Here is a 17041-nt window from a genome sequence, read left to right as displayed (position 1 = left end):
CCCTCTGGTGCCTAAGGATGATCACCGTCAACTAATCACCATCAATTCTGAGAATTGAGAATCACCTGGGACGCCCCTCCCTCCAATGGCCTTTAAAAAGGCTCAGCTGAAACCGTTCAGGGAGTTTGGGGATTTTTGTTGTTGTTGTTGTTGTTGTTGGCGGCACTAGCCATTCGTCCTCATTGCTCTGCCCTGATAAAAACCTTTCTCTGCTCCAAACTCAGATGCTGACGTGTTGTTTGGCCTCCCTGTGCCTCAAGCACATGAAGAACTTCCACCGGCAACAATTTTGGGGAGCCAGCCATGGCAGGTTGACCCTGGCCAGGGGCAGCCCCTTCCCTGGGTTCCTGTAGCTGTTGGAACTCATTTTGCTCTGGGGATCTTGGAAGGACTCTGACAGGCACCTCACTGCCCCCGGCATGAGGCTGTTTCAAACCAAGAAACGTCTGGAACTACGGTCCACGTTTGTTGTCGCTTGGGGGTAAGTGACTCCAGCTCGTGCAGGCTGGAAATTCTCTCCACTGCATCTGTGCGCATTCCCTTGTTGGAAGTGAGTCCTTCTGGGCTCCTTGTGAGCCACTGTGGGTCTGTTCTCTTTCAAGAGCTGGGCCAGTCTGTTTGGAGGCTTCAGGCTGGGAGTAGAAGAGAAATTTGTAGATTACATCTCTGAATTTCCATCTGTGAGACTGCAGCTTATTTATTGTTTGTGTTTGTGCATGTATCGTTTTGGGATGAGCTACCCCGGCTTGTGCAGGATGGGAAAATTCTACCCCCTCCACCTGGGCTCATGCCTTTCCGGGAATTGAGCCATTCTGGGCTCATTGGGAACCAATCTGGAGCCATTCTTTTTTGGGAGCCAGGCCACTGTGGAAGCCTCCATCTGGGAGTGGAAGTGGTATTTTGGCTTACACCTCGTCTGATCCTTTGTAGGACCGTGTTTTTTGTTTGTGTGTTTCAGTACTTACATTGGCTGGTTGAGACGTCTTTGGTGAGTAACGGGGCTCTTGTGTGATGAAACCAGGGTATAAGGATATATTGGGTTGGCTTCACTGGCAGTGGAGCATTGGTTGGGAATCTCCATTTTGGGCTAGGGAACTGTGACCCTGAGAGACTGTTTTGCATTGCATTTTGTTTGCTTGGTATTTAATACCAGCTGTGAATTATTATGGTTATTCTGCGCTCCATTCCATCTTATAGTCCCCTGGGGTATTTTGGCAAAACTGGGAGGTCTTTAGCTAGGTTCCCATAAATGAAAGAAAATGATACTTTTCTTGTAACATTGTATGAGATCTGGAGAACGGTGGCCCTTAGTGGCTCTGCTATTATATCAAAATGCATCTGCTTTGGCTTTTACCTTGGGGGGAGGTATTTGAGTGTTTCCGTACCGGGGCCCAAGTCCTGTTCTCTCTTCCTGGTTTGGCATGTGAGTGTGAACAAATGATATAACTATCTATTCTGTCTATTACTCTTATTTCTTTAAGCTGAAGTGGCCATTTGGGAACTGAAAAAAACAAAAATCCCTGAAGATAGCCAAGATGGTTGGGTTTTGTAAAAAGCAGTTAGGGGAGGAATTTCTATTTCTCTTCTTTTGCCTTTGTGATGTAAATGATCTACCTGGGCTCTCAAGGGTGAAAAAAAAAGAGGTTTTTTAAAACTCAAGTGGAAAAAATGAGATATCTGGTTCTGTCTTTACATAAAAATTAACTTATAGTTGAGCTCTACTTAATTGACTTAAAAGTAAGTGCTTACAAGTTAAATACTTTTCAGTTAAAATGAAGCTAAATAGAACAAATTTCAGGTTCATGTGATTTAGGGAATATTTAATATTGAACTGATACCTGATATTAAAGCTAGCTTAAGCTTGTTGGTGTAATCATTACAGACATGTCTTTTATTGTACCTAAGTTTACCGAAGTTCAGTAATTTCATGTTTCTGTTGCAGTTTGTCAGCAGAAAGAAAAAAATTGACTTGGTATGATATAATTTTTATAAGTTAAATGCAGATGAGATGGGAGCTTTTAGGTGAACTCTATGGAAATAATTATGTTTTAGAAATATCTACTTAAAGATGATCTCTCCAGATATTTGATAACTTGAAATTTTAGAGTTGTGCCAAATTAAGTTAAGTTTGTTGAATGGCTAGGTCATTCCCAAAGTAAAATACTGAAACATTAATTGAACATTGGCTTCCCTTTACAGAAAAACTAAGGCTCTTTAGGACCATTGATGAATATGTTTGGTGCCACCCTGAGATATTTCCTATAAAAAGCACATGGTTTTTGGAAATTATTACTGGTATTTATGTTTGCCAATCTACCGAATCCGTAATTGTTTCTGTCTTGGTTTTCACTAGAAATTTAGAAATTAAAGTTATTAAGAGTTGAGGATTCTAGTTTAAACATGTCATTGAAGCTACTAAAAATAAGTGAAACATTTTAGTATACAATAGGAAAGTAGAATGTATGTTTTGAGTAAAGAGAGGTATGAAGAATGGAATTGCATTTTGTTCAGGGAAGAGAATGTGATTTGGTCCTAGAGCTGGTTGTTTCTAGATGGGGGAAAAAACAAGGACAAACTAATATGGGTACAGAAGGTTGTGGAAGGTTGGTAGAACGGGAGCCTTAAAAAAGGAGTTCTGTGCATGGTTGGGCTGAGATTAGATTAAATTTAACTAGGTAAATGGATTTTATTAAAAGTAATCTGGTACAGGACTAGATTCGGTTCCTCTCTGTTAAGAGAACAAGTTTACTTAGAATGCTTTTGATAACAGATTGTGTGAAACTTTTCGATAGTTTTGATAAACTTCCTACCGAATTCTAATTAAAGTTCTTTTGACTTCAGCTAACTTTGGGATGCTTCAGAGGGCCCCTGAGACATCTCAGAGAAAAACATTAAACTCAGTAGGATTGGTTGGTATGCTGAATTACATGGGAAGTATTGTCAAATAGGTGGTAAGCCACCTCAGATAATATGATGTGGATAAATGTTATTGATATAGATAGTCTAGAAATTATATGGAGTTTCTGAAGTTTGGATGTGTCCTGGTAGAATGCTGTCAGTCATAGTTCTGGTTGCTGTCTTCAAGCATCGTGTGTATATGGTTGTATCTTGATGTGTCACACCAACTTGATTAAGCTTCTTTATGAAAAATGTGATCAAGTCTTTTACCTTGCCTTTTTGGGTCTTTTATCATTCATGGACAGTTCAGCTGATGCTTTGCAGGACTGCTTCATCTTTAGGAGGATTCGTGGAGAGGACTTTTTGACACGTACAGGCTTCTTTTAAATCATACTGCGGAGCTGGGTAAGATATTTGAAAGAGTCTCATGAAAACTCTGATTTCATAAACCTGTTAGTAAAAAGGATTGATGGCACAGGATTGAGTGAGCTGATGACTATCCTGATACCTTTTTGGTTGTCTGAAATATTACTGGCTTTTGATCAGTGTTTTCTAATTGAACTGTTTACCAAATGTTTGTCTCCCTATCAATATTACCCCCAATATTTAGGATAGAAAGACAGTTCTCTAATGGAGTTGTCACAGAATATAACTACTTGTAATGTATAACAATACTTGCTTTAAGTCTATTGCTAAGAACACATGTACCAGGCCTGAGTAATAACTGAGTATAAGTGATAAAATGTATAGCCTGCCAAGTGTTTCCCTATTAACACACCTCTGAGCCTGTTCACAATATCTGATGAGTTTTCCCCGACGTGGATCTAGACAGATACAAAGGAGGCCTGGCACCGAGGGACATGATATGAACCTGAGTTAGGAGCCAACACCCCAGCATCAAGGGACAGATATTTTGGTCATCAATGTTTGCTGTTCAAAGATTTGCAACCAAAAAGGGCAAATGATGGAAAAATCTGCACGTATTGAGGAATGGTGAAGTCATGCTGACTTATCCATGGTTTAACTTAAACTTTACTGACCAAAGCGGCCTGTTTTATGGCCTTTTGGACAGGAGGGGAGTGCATTTGAAAGTCCAAATGGAGTAGCTGTGTTTCAAACATCCAAGGTAGAACTAGGGGCCATTGTGGATGTGATTTCAGGTACGTTCCGTATTGCTGAGAACTCGACTTTTCTGAGCTACGTCGTCCTCGGGTTGCCACCAGCCATTCTCAAAGCAGTGTCTGCTGGCAGATGGCAGCTGCAACCTTGTGACATCAAGGTCTCCTCTTGTAACTGTTAAATTTTTAGACAATAATATTGTTTTAGATCATGTTAGCAGAAACAAGGAGATATGTAGTGGCCAAAAGCTCCTGTTACATATGTTAATATCACATCAAAAGTTAAAACCTACTCAGGTAAAAGCAGACAGCTGGCTACCAGGCTACAAGTCTCCCCCAAAGTGCCAGGTCCAGACTGGTTTTCAGGCTTTTTCTCCTGAATTCCTCAGGGAATGAGATCTCAATCATCCAAGATTCAGATCCAGGACTTGGAACTCAGGAGTATTTCCAGCCTGGTGTCCATTCCCCAGATCAAGTTGGGACTATACTCCATTTCAGCAGGAAGTAGCCAGAGTGATCATCGCCCTGGTCCCTGAAAGCTTTGCGGAAGGATCAGACAGGATTAGAGACTGAAACCAAGTTCCTCTGCCAAGTTTGTGATTAACCTCTCTCTCCAAAACGTTATTACCCTTCTTGTTCAACACTAGGTCTCCTCAAGGTTGAGGAGGATCAAAGTAAAGGGGGGAATTGTAACCTAGCAGGACATTATGGGGCCTTCCTGGCACAGAGCCCTCCCCCATATCCTCTGCTTTAAAAACCCCTCTCTGAAGTACCCAGATAATTGTATGTGATGCATGTTTCCTGAGTTTTTCAGACACTAAAACCAACACCAAATGGAAGAAATTACTACTTGATGATCAAGGGCTAACATGGCCTCCAGCACTTCCGGTGCCTAAGGATGATCGCCATCAACCAATCTGAAAATTGTGCACAGCTGGTCACAAGCCGTGGGACGCCCCTCCCTCACCTGGCCTCAGCTCAAAGCCTCTGGGGAGTTTGGGTTGGGGGGGTGGTTTGGTCATGAGCCATCCATTCTTCTTGCTTAGCCCTTCAGTAAACCTTTCTCTCCTCCAAACTCTGACGTTTCAGTAATGTTCAGCCTCACGGTGCGTCAGGCACAGGAGCTTGCATTCAGTAACAGTAGGAGTTACTAGAGATCCATGCTTGTGAAAGGAAGGAGGAAGAAGCAGGGTTGGTGAAAGAGAATTTAAATTGTATACTGGTCTGATAAAGCCTTAGCCAACCTTGATGGGTAGCTCTGGAGAAAGCTTTCTCCTTTCGGTGTCCCACATCAGGCAGAACTGCCCCATGCTTGGTATCTGACCCTACTCAGTCAACTGATGCAGGCTGTCCCAGAAAGGACATGATCTTGGGCATTAGGTTTCTCTGCAGCTGGAGCGGACAGCTGGGGGCTGATGGCTACACTTCTTGTGCCTGGGTGTCAAGTCCTTCTTTGAAGGAGGGTCTGGGTACCACCTCTCCATGGCTACCACAGTGCGAATGTATTTGCCTCTGTGTCCTCAAGGCCTTTTGTCACTGAAGGGGATTCATTCTTCTCTCTTTGAAGACCAGTTTCCTCTCTTCTTCATGTACCTTGTTAAGAAACACAGCCACTCCATAAACTCCCAGGTTTATATAGCTTCAGTGCTGATAGTCATGGAGACACACTATGGTCTAATTCTAAATGTCTGGGGGGAAGAGTCTGATTGGATCAGCAAAGTAAGGGAGGTAGGATCTCTCAGTGTAAACATGGTTGTAGAGTTGCCTGGGGGGACCAGTTTGATCTGGGCAGTGTTCTCTGATGATACTAGGGGAGAAGTACTAGGTTTAAATCTCCTTTGCCACTAGCTACATGACCATTCCAAGCCTCAATGTCTTCATCTGTAAAATGAAGATAGTTACGCCTATTTCACAGAGCTTTTCAAGAATTGAATGAGAAAATAATGTGTGCTTTGTAAACAGTAAATGATTCTACAATTATAATTATTATTTATAAGTATTATTTTCCTTGTTCTACCAGTAATTTTGAAAGCCCTTCTGCTGGTATTTTCTCTTTCAGATTGTGGAGGACAAAGTTGAGATAATCATATTCCCCAGTTCTTGGCACACTCTCATCTTGTGCAACAATATTTCTGCTGTTTTAATATTTTAATATTAAATCTTTAATATTAATTTAATATTTCTGCTGTTTGTACATCTCCATTATCATTACCTTCCCCCTCACTCTCATGCATTTGATACGGTTCCTTATATAAACACATTCCTTTGTGAAATATATAGTATTGTGTGTGTATTTTTAACAGCTTCATTGAGGTATGACTCATATAAACTAAAATATACCTATTATAAACTGAAAATGAAATAACTTTCAGTAAATTTATACAGTTGTGCAACCGTCACCACAATCCAGTTTTGGAACGTTTCCATCTTCCCCCAAATTCCTCTGTTTCCATTCGCAGTCAATCCCTGTTCCCACCCCCCAGCCCCAAGCAACCATTGATCTGTTTTCTATTACAAGAGATTGGCCTTTTCTGGAAGTTTCATATGAAATGATAAAATATGTGACCTTTTTTGAGGCTGGCTTCCTTCATTTAGCATAAAGTTTTTGATGTTCATCCATGCTGTAGCATGTATCAGTAGTTCCTTTTTGTTGCTGAATAATATTGCATTGTATGGATATATCACATTTTGTTCATTCATTTACTATTTGATGGACATTTGGATTGTTTCCAGGTTTGGTATTAGGAATAATTCTGCTTCCATAGTCACATATAAGTCTTTGTGTGTGTGTATATATATATATATATATATTTTTTTTCATTTCTCTTGAGTAGATACCTGGGAGTGGAATTTTGGGGCCATATGGAAGGTTTATGTTTAATTTTAAAGAAATAGCCAGTTTCACAAAGTAGCTATGCCATTTTATGTCCCCAATACTGAGTGTATTAGGGTTCCAGCTTCTCTACATCCTTGCCCAAATATTGTCAGTCTTTTTGATTATAGGTATATATTGGTATCTCATTATTAACTTAATTTTCATTTTCTTAATAACTGATGATGATGTTGAGCATCTTTCCCTGTGCTTACTGGTCATTTGTATGTGCAATGTTTATCAGGGAAAGTGTTTTCAAATCTTTTGCCTATTTTTCTCAAGTATCTTGTCAAAGCAATTCTGAGGAAAAGAACAAACCTGGAGGCAAACACCTCCCAGACTTCAGACAATACTGTTAAGCTGCAGTAATCAAAACAGCATGGTATTGGCACAAAAACAGATATATGGATCAGTGGAACAGAAGAGGGAGCCCAGAAATATACTCCCACACCTATGGTCAATCTTTGACAAAGGAGGCAAGAATATACAATAGGGAAAATACAGTTTCTTCAATAAGTGGCACTGGGAAAACTAGACAGCTACATGGAAAAGAATAGAATTAGAACAATTTCTAACACCATATACAAAAATAAACTCAAAATGGATTAAAGATCTAAATTTGTAAGACTGGATACTATAAAACTCCTAGAGAAAACCATAGGCAGAACACTTCTTGACGTAAATGGGAATGATTTTTTTTTTGATCAGTCCTAAAGTAATGGAAATAAATGCAAAAATAAACAAATGGCACCTAATTAAACTTAAAAGCTTTTGCACAGCAAAGAAAACCATCAACAAGATGAAAGGCAATCTTTTGCCTATTTTTCATTGAGTTATGTTTTATTATCAAATTATAGCAGTTCATACATTATGGGTAAAAGTGTTATGTAGTTCCCACGGTGTTCCCCATGGTCCCCGTCGTCTGGTATTCATACGAACATGCAGAACCTTCCCAGATTGTCCCAGAATTGGTCTGTGTTACTGATGATGTACAGCAGAAGCAATATTATGTTATTCCTGTGATTTCAAACCTGAGATTAGGTTTGAAAAAAGTGTGGCTTCTGTTTCAGGCAGTTCCTCTCTTACTCTCTTTCCTAGGTCTCTCACTCGGGGCAGTAAGCTGCCCTGTTGCCAGTAGTCCTACGGGAGGCCCTTGTGGCAGGGAACTGAAGTCTCTGCCTGCTACAGGCTGGGTTGTGTTCCCCTGGAATTTATAGTTGAAGCCCTAACTCCTAGTACCTCAAAATTTGGCTGTATTTGGAAGTAGGGCCTTGGAAGAGGTGACTAACTTAAAATGAGGCCCTAATCCAGTTTGACTGGTGTACTACTAAGAAGAAATTTGGACACGAAAGGAGACCTCAGGGATGTGGACACACAGAGAAAAGACCATATAAAGACACTGCAGGAAGGAGGTCATCTACAAGCCAAGGGGAGAGGCCTCAGAAGAAACAAAACGTGCTGACATTCTGATCTTGGACTTACAGCTTCCCGAACTGTTGGACAATGAGTTTCCATTACTCAAGCCACTCAGTTTGTGCTGTTCTGTTAAAGCAGCCCTAGCAAACTGATACACTAGACAACAAGCAGCAAGGGACTGAGGCCTGCTAGCGGCCACGTGTGCGAGCTTGGAAGCATGTTCTCCAGTCCTGAGACTGACAGGACTGCAGCTCTGGCCGGCAGCTTCACTCAGACTCCTGACTCAAAAATTCTGTGAGATAGTAAAATATTTGTTGTTTTAAACTACTAACTTTCAGGCAGTTGCCACACAGCAATGGATAATTAATACCAAGTCCTTGCATAGTTTGCAGATGTTTTCTTCCAGACTTCTTTTTTATTTTTTCTAATTGTGTCTTTCAAAGAGCAAAAGTTTTACATTTCAGTGAAGTTCAATTTATCAATTTTTAAAATTGTGCTTTCTGTGTCACACTAATAAATTTTTGCCTAGACTAAGGTCCTAAATAGTTTTTTCTACATTTTGTAGAAGTTTTATAGTTTTAGCTCTTACAGTTAGGTCGATGGTCCATTTTGAGTTGTTTGTAAATATATGATACAAAGAAATGATTGAGTTCTTTTTTGTACATGGATATCTTATTGTTCAAGCTTCATTTGTTGAAATTATTATCCTTCTCTTTTGAATTGCGTTGATGTTTTGTCAAAGATCAAGTGACCACAAATGTAAAAATTTAATTCTGGACTTTCTATTCTGTTTCATTGATGTATATGTCTATCTTTGCACCAATACCACACTCTCTTGATTACCATAAATTTATAGTAAGTTTTAAAAGCAGATTAATTAAATCCTCCTACCGTTGCAAAATGTTTGGCTATTCTAGGTCCTTTGCATATCCATATAAATTTTAGGATCAGTTTACCAATTTCTACTGAAGAGTTTGCTAGGACTTTGGTGAGGATTGTGTAGAATTGACACATCAGTTTGGAGAGAGTTGGCATCTTAAAAATAGTGTGTCCTACAATCCGTGACAGTGGAATGTTACTTATTTCAATTGTTTTTAATTTCATTTAACAATGTTGTGTAGTTTTTAGTGTACAGGTTTTTACATGTCTTTTGCTAAATTATTTCTAAGTATTTTATTCGATGTGATTTTTGAAAGAGATTATTTAACTTCATATTTGGGCTTTTCATTGCTAGCATACAGAAATACAATTGACTTTTGTATATTGATTTAGTATCTTACAACCTTACTTAATTCGTTTATTTTATATACCTTGTAATATATACCTGATTCAATTAGCTAGTATTTTGTTTAGAAGTTTTCATGTATGTAAATGAGGGATATTTGTCTATAGGCCTCTTTTCTTATACTGTTGTCAGGTTTTGTATGGCGGTATGGAGGGTTCTCTCCATATCCTTTAACTTTTGTTTCCTGTCTCTTCGTTGCTTCTAGATACATTCTGGGAGAGATCCCCAACTAATTTCTACCTTAACTAATTTGTTACTTGATGTTATCTAGTCTGTCACCCAACCCATCCACCAAACTCATTTCAGTCACAATATTTTTCATAACCAGCATCTCCAGCTTATTATTGCTTCATAGTAATATTCTCCCTTATCTCTTTGATGGCATTTCTATTACTCATTTAAAATTTATCACATATTTTTGGCCCATTAATTCTCCTTTAGTACAAATTGTCCAGTTTTCTTTAAAAAACTTCTTTTGTGGACTTCTACTCCTCAGATGCTGTAATATTTTCCCCTGTGATCTCACATTCCAGAGTATCAGCAACTTCAACTGTAATTCATCTTCTTCTCTTGAAAGGGAAGATCGAAAGCCTGAGACTTGCATTGTGATTCTTCTAGTGAAATTTTTTTTAATTGAAGTATAGTTGATTTACAGTGTTGTGTGACAGTTTCTGGTGTATAGCATAGTGATTCAGTGTGTATATATATATATATATATATATATATATATATATACCTTTTCATATTCTTCTTCATGATAGGTTAGTACAAGGTGTTGAATATAACTCCCTGTGCTATATAGTAGGGCCTTGTTTATCTATTTTGTATATAGTAGTGTGTATCTGCACATCTCAAACTCCCAATTTATCCCTCCCCCATCTCCATTGGTAACCATAGTTGTTCTTCTATGTCTATGAATCTGTTTCTGTTCTGTAAATAAGTTCATTTGTGTCATTTTAAAAAATTCCATATATAAGTGATATGTGACATTTGTCTTTCTCTGACTTACTTCACTTAGTGTGATCATCTCTAGGTTCATCCATGTTGCTGCAGATGGCATTGTTTCATTCTTTTTAATGCCTGAGTAGTATTCCATTGTGTATATACCACTTTCTCTTTATCCAGTCACCTGTTGGTGGACATTTGGGTTGTTTCCATGTCTTGGCTATTGTAAATAGTGCTGCTGTGGACATTGGGGTGCATGTGTCTTTGTGAATTATATTTTTTCCCCAGGTATATGCCCAGGAGTGGGATTGTTGGATCATATGGTAAGTCTATTTTTATTTTTTAAGGAATCACCATACCAATTTTCATGGTGGCTGCACCCATTTACATTCCCACCAACAGTGTAGGAGGGTTTCTTTTTCTCCACACCTTCTCCAACATTTACGGTTTGTAGACTTTTTAATGATGGCTATTCTAGCTGGTGTGAGGTGGTATCTCACTGTAGTTTTGTTTTTTTCATTTTTATTAGATAGAGTTGTTACAATTTGACTGCACATACACAATATATTGCATGTAAATACATATACAAAATATACTGCACATATTTTTAAAATTTACATATATGTACTGTTGATTGTTTCTAAGAATGTTTAGAGCTTTAACTTTTTAAACTTACATAGTTATCAAAGGAATAAAGCCAACCACAAAGTAAGAATTAATTCTAAAAGATACATACACCCTGCTATTAACAGTAACATTCTTTATAATTGCCAAGATATGGAAGGATCGTAAGTACATATGAATAGAAGAATGGATAAAGAAGATGCAGCATGTGTATGTAATGGAACACAACTCACCCATAAGAAAGAAGGGTATTTTGCCATTTGTAGCCCTTCATTCACTTTTTTTTTTCTTTTCACTTCAAAAACCAGAATTTTATAACTGGCATAAACATTTTCATTGCATCAAAAAGAACAAAATACCTAGAAATAAACTTAACCAAGGCGGTTACCTATACTCTGAAAACTGTAAAACACTGATGAAGGAAATTGAAGATGATACAAAGAAATGGAAAGATATCTTGTGCTCTTGGATTGGAAGAATCAACATTTTCAAAATGGCCCCATTACCCAAAGCAATATATACATCCAGTGCATCCCCTGTTAAAATACTCATGACATTTTTCACAGAACTAGAACAAACAATTTCAACATTTATATGGGACCATAAAAGACCCCGAACTGCCAAAGCAATCTTTTGTAGGTCTCTCTCTCTCTCTTTTTTTCTCTTCTTTTTGTTCTCTTTCCTAATTATTTGATGACTAGAGAAGTTCCTTTAACATTTGTTGTATAGCTGGTTTGGTGGTGTTGAATTCTTTTAACTTTCCTTTATCTGTGAAGCTTTTGATTTCTCCATCAAATCTGAATGAGAACCTTGCTGGATGGAATATTCTCAGTTATAAGTTTTTCCCTTTCATCGCTTTAAATATATTTTGCCACTCCCTTCAGGCCTGTAGAGTTTCTGCTGAAAAATCAGCTGATAACCTTATGAGAGTTCCTTTGTATGTTATTTGTTGCTTTTTTCTTGCTGATTTTAATATTTTCTCCTTATCCTTAATTGTTGTCAATTTGATTACCATGTAATTTGGTGTGTTCCTCTTTGGGTGGATCCTGTGTGGAACTCTCTGCGCTTCCTGGACTTGGGTGACTGCTTCCTTTCCCAAGTTGGGGAAGTTTTCCGTTATTATCTCTCCAAAACTTTTCTCAAGTCCTTTTCCTTTCTTCTCTTTCTGGCACTCCTATAATGTGAATATTAGTATGCTTCATATTGTACCAGAGTTCTCTTAAACTAGCCTCATTTCTTTTCATTCTCTTTTCTTTTTTCTGTCCTGCAGTAGTGATTTCCACTAATCTGTGTTCTAGCTCATTGATCTGTTCTTCTGCCTCATTTAGTCTAGTTTTGGTTCCTTCTAGTGTGTTATTCATTTAAGTGATTTTATTCTTCATCTGTGTTTGGGTATCCTTTATATTTTGTTTTGTTCTTCTTTTTTATTCTTTTAGGTGGTAGGTTAGGTTGCTTATTTGAGATTTTTCTGATTTTTTAAGGAAGGCCTGTATTGCTGTGAACTTAGGACTGCTTTTGCTGCATCATATAGATTTTGTTTTTTGTCTTTTTGTTTTGTTTTGTTTGAAAGGTTTTGATAAAGAGGAATGTTGATGAGCCTCAGGTAAAAAGCCTCTTATGTTGCAATCTTGGCTGTACTAGTTCCATCCTGCCCTTCCGTGAAGAGAACATGCCCCCAGGTTATCTCACAGTACCTCTGCATTTGCTATTCCTTCTCCAAGAGCTATTGTGTTCTGTTATATCACCTAGACCCCAGGGTGAAAGGAAGTGAAGAAGATAACTGTTCCAAGCCAGCCTGTATGCATAGTTATCAGCTTCCCCATCTTACTCTGCCTCCTTGGGCAGGTGCTGGGCTGGACCTGCTGTTCATGCCCACCTTGAGTTGGTGTGGGCTGTGATCCACCCAGAGTAATGTGGGTAGAAAAGGGCACAATCAGCGATCCTATCTCTGCATTCTACACCTTACCTCTGCCAGTGTCCTTCTATGACTCCAGGTTTTTCCTTTCCCCACCACAGCGGTACCCAACTTCCTTTCATCTCCCAGGTGTTTCTCACAGTTTCTGAGTTAGGCTCTAAGATCCATCATCACCCTCTCACTTACATGACATCTTTAGGATTACACTTGGGGATTCTAGGGAACAAGGAATAGCATTGTTAGTTCACTATCTTTTCAGGAACTGAATCTACAGGTTGACTTTTAGGAAGTAGTGATGGTAATGAATTTCTGAAGTGATTTCAAGATGTGTCAAATATCCTTTGCTCAAATGTGCCCAGGATGTAGGAGATTTCATTATATTCACAAGGGTTGCACTATACTCATGGCTTTGGGGCAATGAAGTTATTCCCATATGCTCATCCATGAACTGTTACATCACCATCACCTGTTATACTTGATCAAAAACAGATTTCTGAGCCTCTTCCCAGAGATACTGAATCAACCGAGAGAGAGGTGTTGGGAAATCTCTTTAACAAGAATCTCTGTGTATACTTCTGATGTATAATCAAATTTGGAAACCACTTGGTCAATCCATTATAACTGCGCTGTACAGGATGGTAGCCACCTGCCACGGTGACTACTGAGCACTTGAAATGTGATGATGCAAATTGAGATGTACTGTAAGTACAAAATACTTCCACTGGATTTCCAACACTTAGTACAAAAAGTGTAAGATATCTCATTATTAGCATTTGTATGTTGAGTACATGTTGAAATAACATTTAGATACATTAGATTATATATAATACATCATTAAAATTATCTTCACCTGTTTCTTTTTGCTTTTAAAATATAGCTATTAGAAAGTTTTAAATTGCGTGGCTCCATTGGACAGTGCTAGACTCAAAGGTGTTATTAAAATTTAAATTCTAATTATAAGGGCTTAACTAAATGTAAATAATCAAGAATTAGCTAAGAGTGTTTGTTCACTTATTAATTTGTTAATTCAGTCAATAAATATTTGTTTCTTCAATTCATCCTCTCGACTACTGCCTGAGCATCTTTGCAAGCCACAGTCTAAAAATGTCAGTCAACTTCTTAAAAAACTTAAATGCCTAATTGTTGGTCTAAGGACAAAAGAATTAAATCTTCGTAATGGCCTTGCAAAGACCCCTCCTCTTCTTGCCCATATTTTCTCAGCCTCCTCTCTAATTACTCATCCTCTAGATGGGAAGGAAGCACTGTTTCCCTAGGGGAGCCTTCCTTAGCCACTTTTTCTCCCTCTTGCTCCAGCCTAGGTCAGCATTTGTGTCTGTATGTGTTCCTTTCAGAACATTTATCTCAAGTTGTAATTATATATTCATGAATATTATCATTTGATTAACGACAGTTCTCTCCCAGATGGTGAGCTCATGGAGCTCATTGCCTCTTTGCTCATCTTGAATTGCAAACTCGGGTCCCGGTGTCTAGTTCACAACACGAAGAGGCAGGGCAGGAAGGACTGCAGCACCTGTTCACATCGTGCACTGTGCTCCTCTGTGTGATGATGATCTACACTCTGCCTTCAGGGAAGTCACGGTTTAGCGAAGGAAGACAAACACGTGGCGAGCAATGACAACACACTGAAGCAAGTGTGGAGTCTAGAATGTGACCTAAAGAGGAAACGGCAGGCATTCTTTTGTGGGGAAGGTTAGGAAAGCTTTCCTGGGGGCTAACTTGAAGGATGAGTAGGAGTTGCCCAAGAGGTCAAGGCAGGAGGTGCTTTCCAGACAGGAGAATGAAAAAGTGTAGCACGTGCAGGGAACAGCAGATGAGTTAGGTATGACTGGAGTGTCATGCCTGATGAGAAATGAGAAGGAGAATTTTGACAGGTAATCAGAGGCCAGGTCACCAAGGCCCAGTGGGCCTTGCAGAGGAGCTTGCATTTCTCCATTCCCTGGGTAATCAGGAGCCAGACTGATTCCTGAGTTTGAGTTCTCAAGCTGGGACACAGAAGTAAGTGGTCAGGAAGGAAACCACAGGGTGGCTCTGGTTATGCTTATTCTTCAGCAGGGAAGCATGACACTGTGATTTGGATGGGCTTCTTATTACAACACAAGTAACTGTTCCCAAAGAATTGGCCGGATCTATTATTGGCAAAAGCATGATTTGGATCAGATGAATAAATCATGATTCAGGAGGTTCAGTCATAATTGATGAGCCTTTAGAAGGATCCAACAATTGGATCATTGCTGTTAGAGGAATTCAGGACCTAGTACAGAAGGCATACTATTTACTGCAAAGAAGTATGGGAAATCTTGGGGGAGGTATAGCTCAGCAGTAGAGTGTGTGCCTAGCATGCACGAGGTCCTGGGTTCAATCCCCAGTGCTGCCATTAAAAATAAATAAATGGAAGCCTAATTACCTCCTCCCCCCCAAAATAAATTAAAAATTAAAATAAATAATTTTTTTTAAATATGGGAAATAATTTCTAAGACAATTTTAGAAATTTTTCTGAAAAAATTTGTTAAAATTCTTATGTTTTTAGTACCTGAAGTCTGAAAACAGTGAGTTTTACTAGACAGAATAATACTTATGAAACCAAACGAAAGAAATTCAGATTATTTTCTCACTTCTGACTATTAAACCAAAAAGTTGTTGGGGCCTACTAATTACATTTTGTACAAAGTTTTTAAAAATTTTTTTATTGTAGGAAGACTTCAAATACATAGTATTTTTGTGTGGTATATTGGATTATGTGGGAAATACTAGGGAATAATTAAGAATTATTTTGGCTGTGAACGTTTTGTACAGTATCTTGGCGTTTGTATTGGTAGTTAAATGGCTTAACTTCTTTTACAAACCAAAAACGTTTCAGTGAGGAAAAACTGAATGCAGTATCAATCAAGTTAAAATAGTTTATTTTCTAATGGATGAGGGAGATCTTTATCCCTTCATGAAGAATGTCTTTTTCATGAACCTGGGTTTTCAGTGTTTGCTTCAAGAAGTGTGAAGTTTTCTTGAACTCCAGCTCTGAATTTGTCCTGAACTAGCTACCTAGTGAAATGAAGTTATTTTTAATGGATGGTTACTGAGATTATTTTTTGTACTTGTGTGCAGTCCTGAAATGTCCCTGCTAGGTACAGCCAAGATGATAGCTCAGATTCCCCACCCGCTGCTCTTCTCTACAGAGGTGACATTTTTCTCATTTGGCTTTGAATTATACCAGGAGTCTGAATCCAAAGCACACAGATTGCATAACTGTGTACCCAGGCTGAGGTGACGACTTCATCCTACTTACCATAGCCAATTCCTATGTAGGTCATAGTGAAACATTATGCATTAATAGAACAGAGCACTAGACATTGAAGGCTTAGCTTATACTTAACTTTTGAAACTGCTAGTCTTATGTGGGAGGGCTAAACTCAGACATTTTGGTCAGAAAATGAGGTTTGCCAAAGTCCCTTCAGCCAAACACCATATTCCCACTGCTCAGATCATTTCTGTGCCATTAGCAGCATTCCCTCTCTTTGTTTATTGCAAAACTAGCAAATAAGAAAACAAAACCTTTTTGCTTCCTGCAGAAAGAATTTGTGTTTCATTCCAGGTAAGAAACAGGGATAGACCTAGGTTTTGTGAGGCCTAAAGCTCACACAATTTAGGGTCCTCTTTATGAAAAACAGCTAGAAATTACCATGCTTTTGCAAACTTTACAAACATAAATGCCCATATAAAAATCTTTGAAGGCTGCTTCAGGGCCCTGAAGTTTATTAGTTCCACAGTAATTCTGCTTCTATAGAAAGCGTATTTCAGGTAAACTTGATAGAACATTTCAGATTAACTTGTGATAACTTTTAGCTTTAGTTTATTGTGCTAAGCTATTTTGCCAATAGGAAAATATTTTTACAGTATAATTTGTGAGTTTAAAGATTTTACTTTTGACTCATAGTTATCCATGTGCATGTTCT

The sequence above is a fragment of the Vicugna pacos genome, chromosome 13 (assembly GCF_048564905.1).
Source record: "Vicugna pacos chromosome 13, VicPac4, whole genome shotgun sequence".
Lineage (NCBI taxonomy): Eukaryota > Metazoa > Chordata > Mammalia > Artiodactyla > Camelidae > Vicugna > Vicugna pacos.
This window is presented reverse-complemented; position numbering follows the sequence as displayed.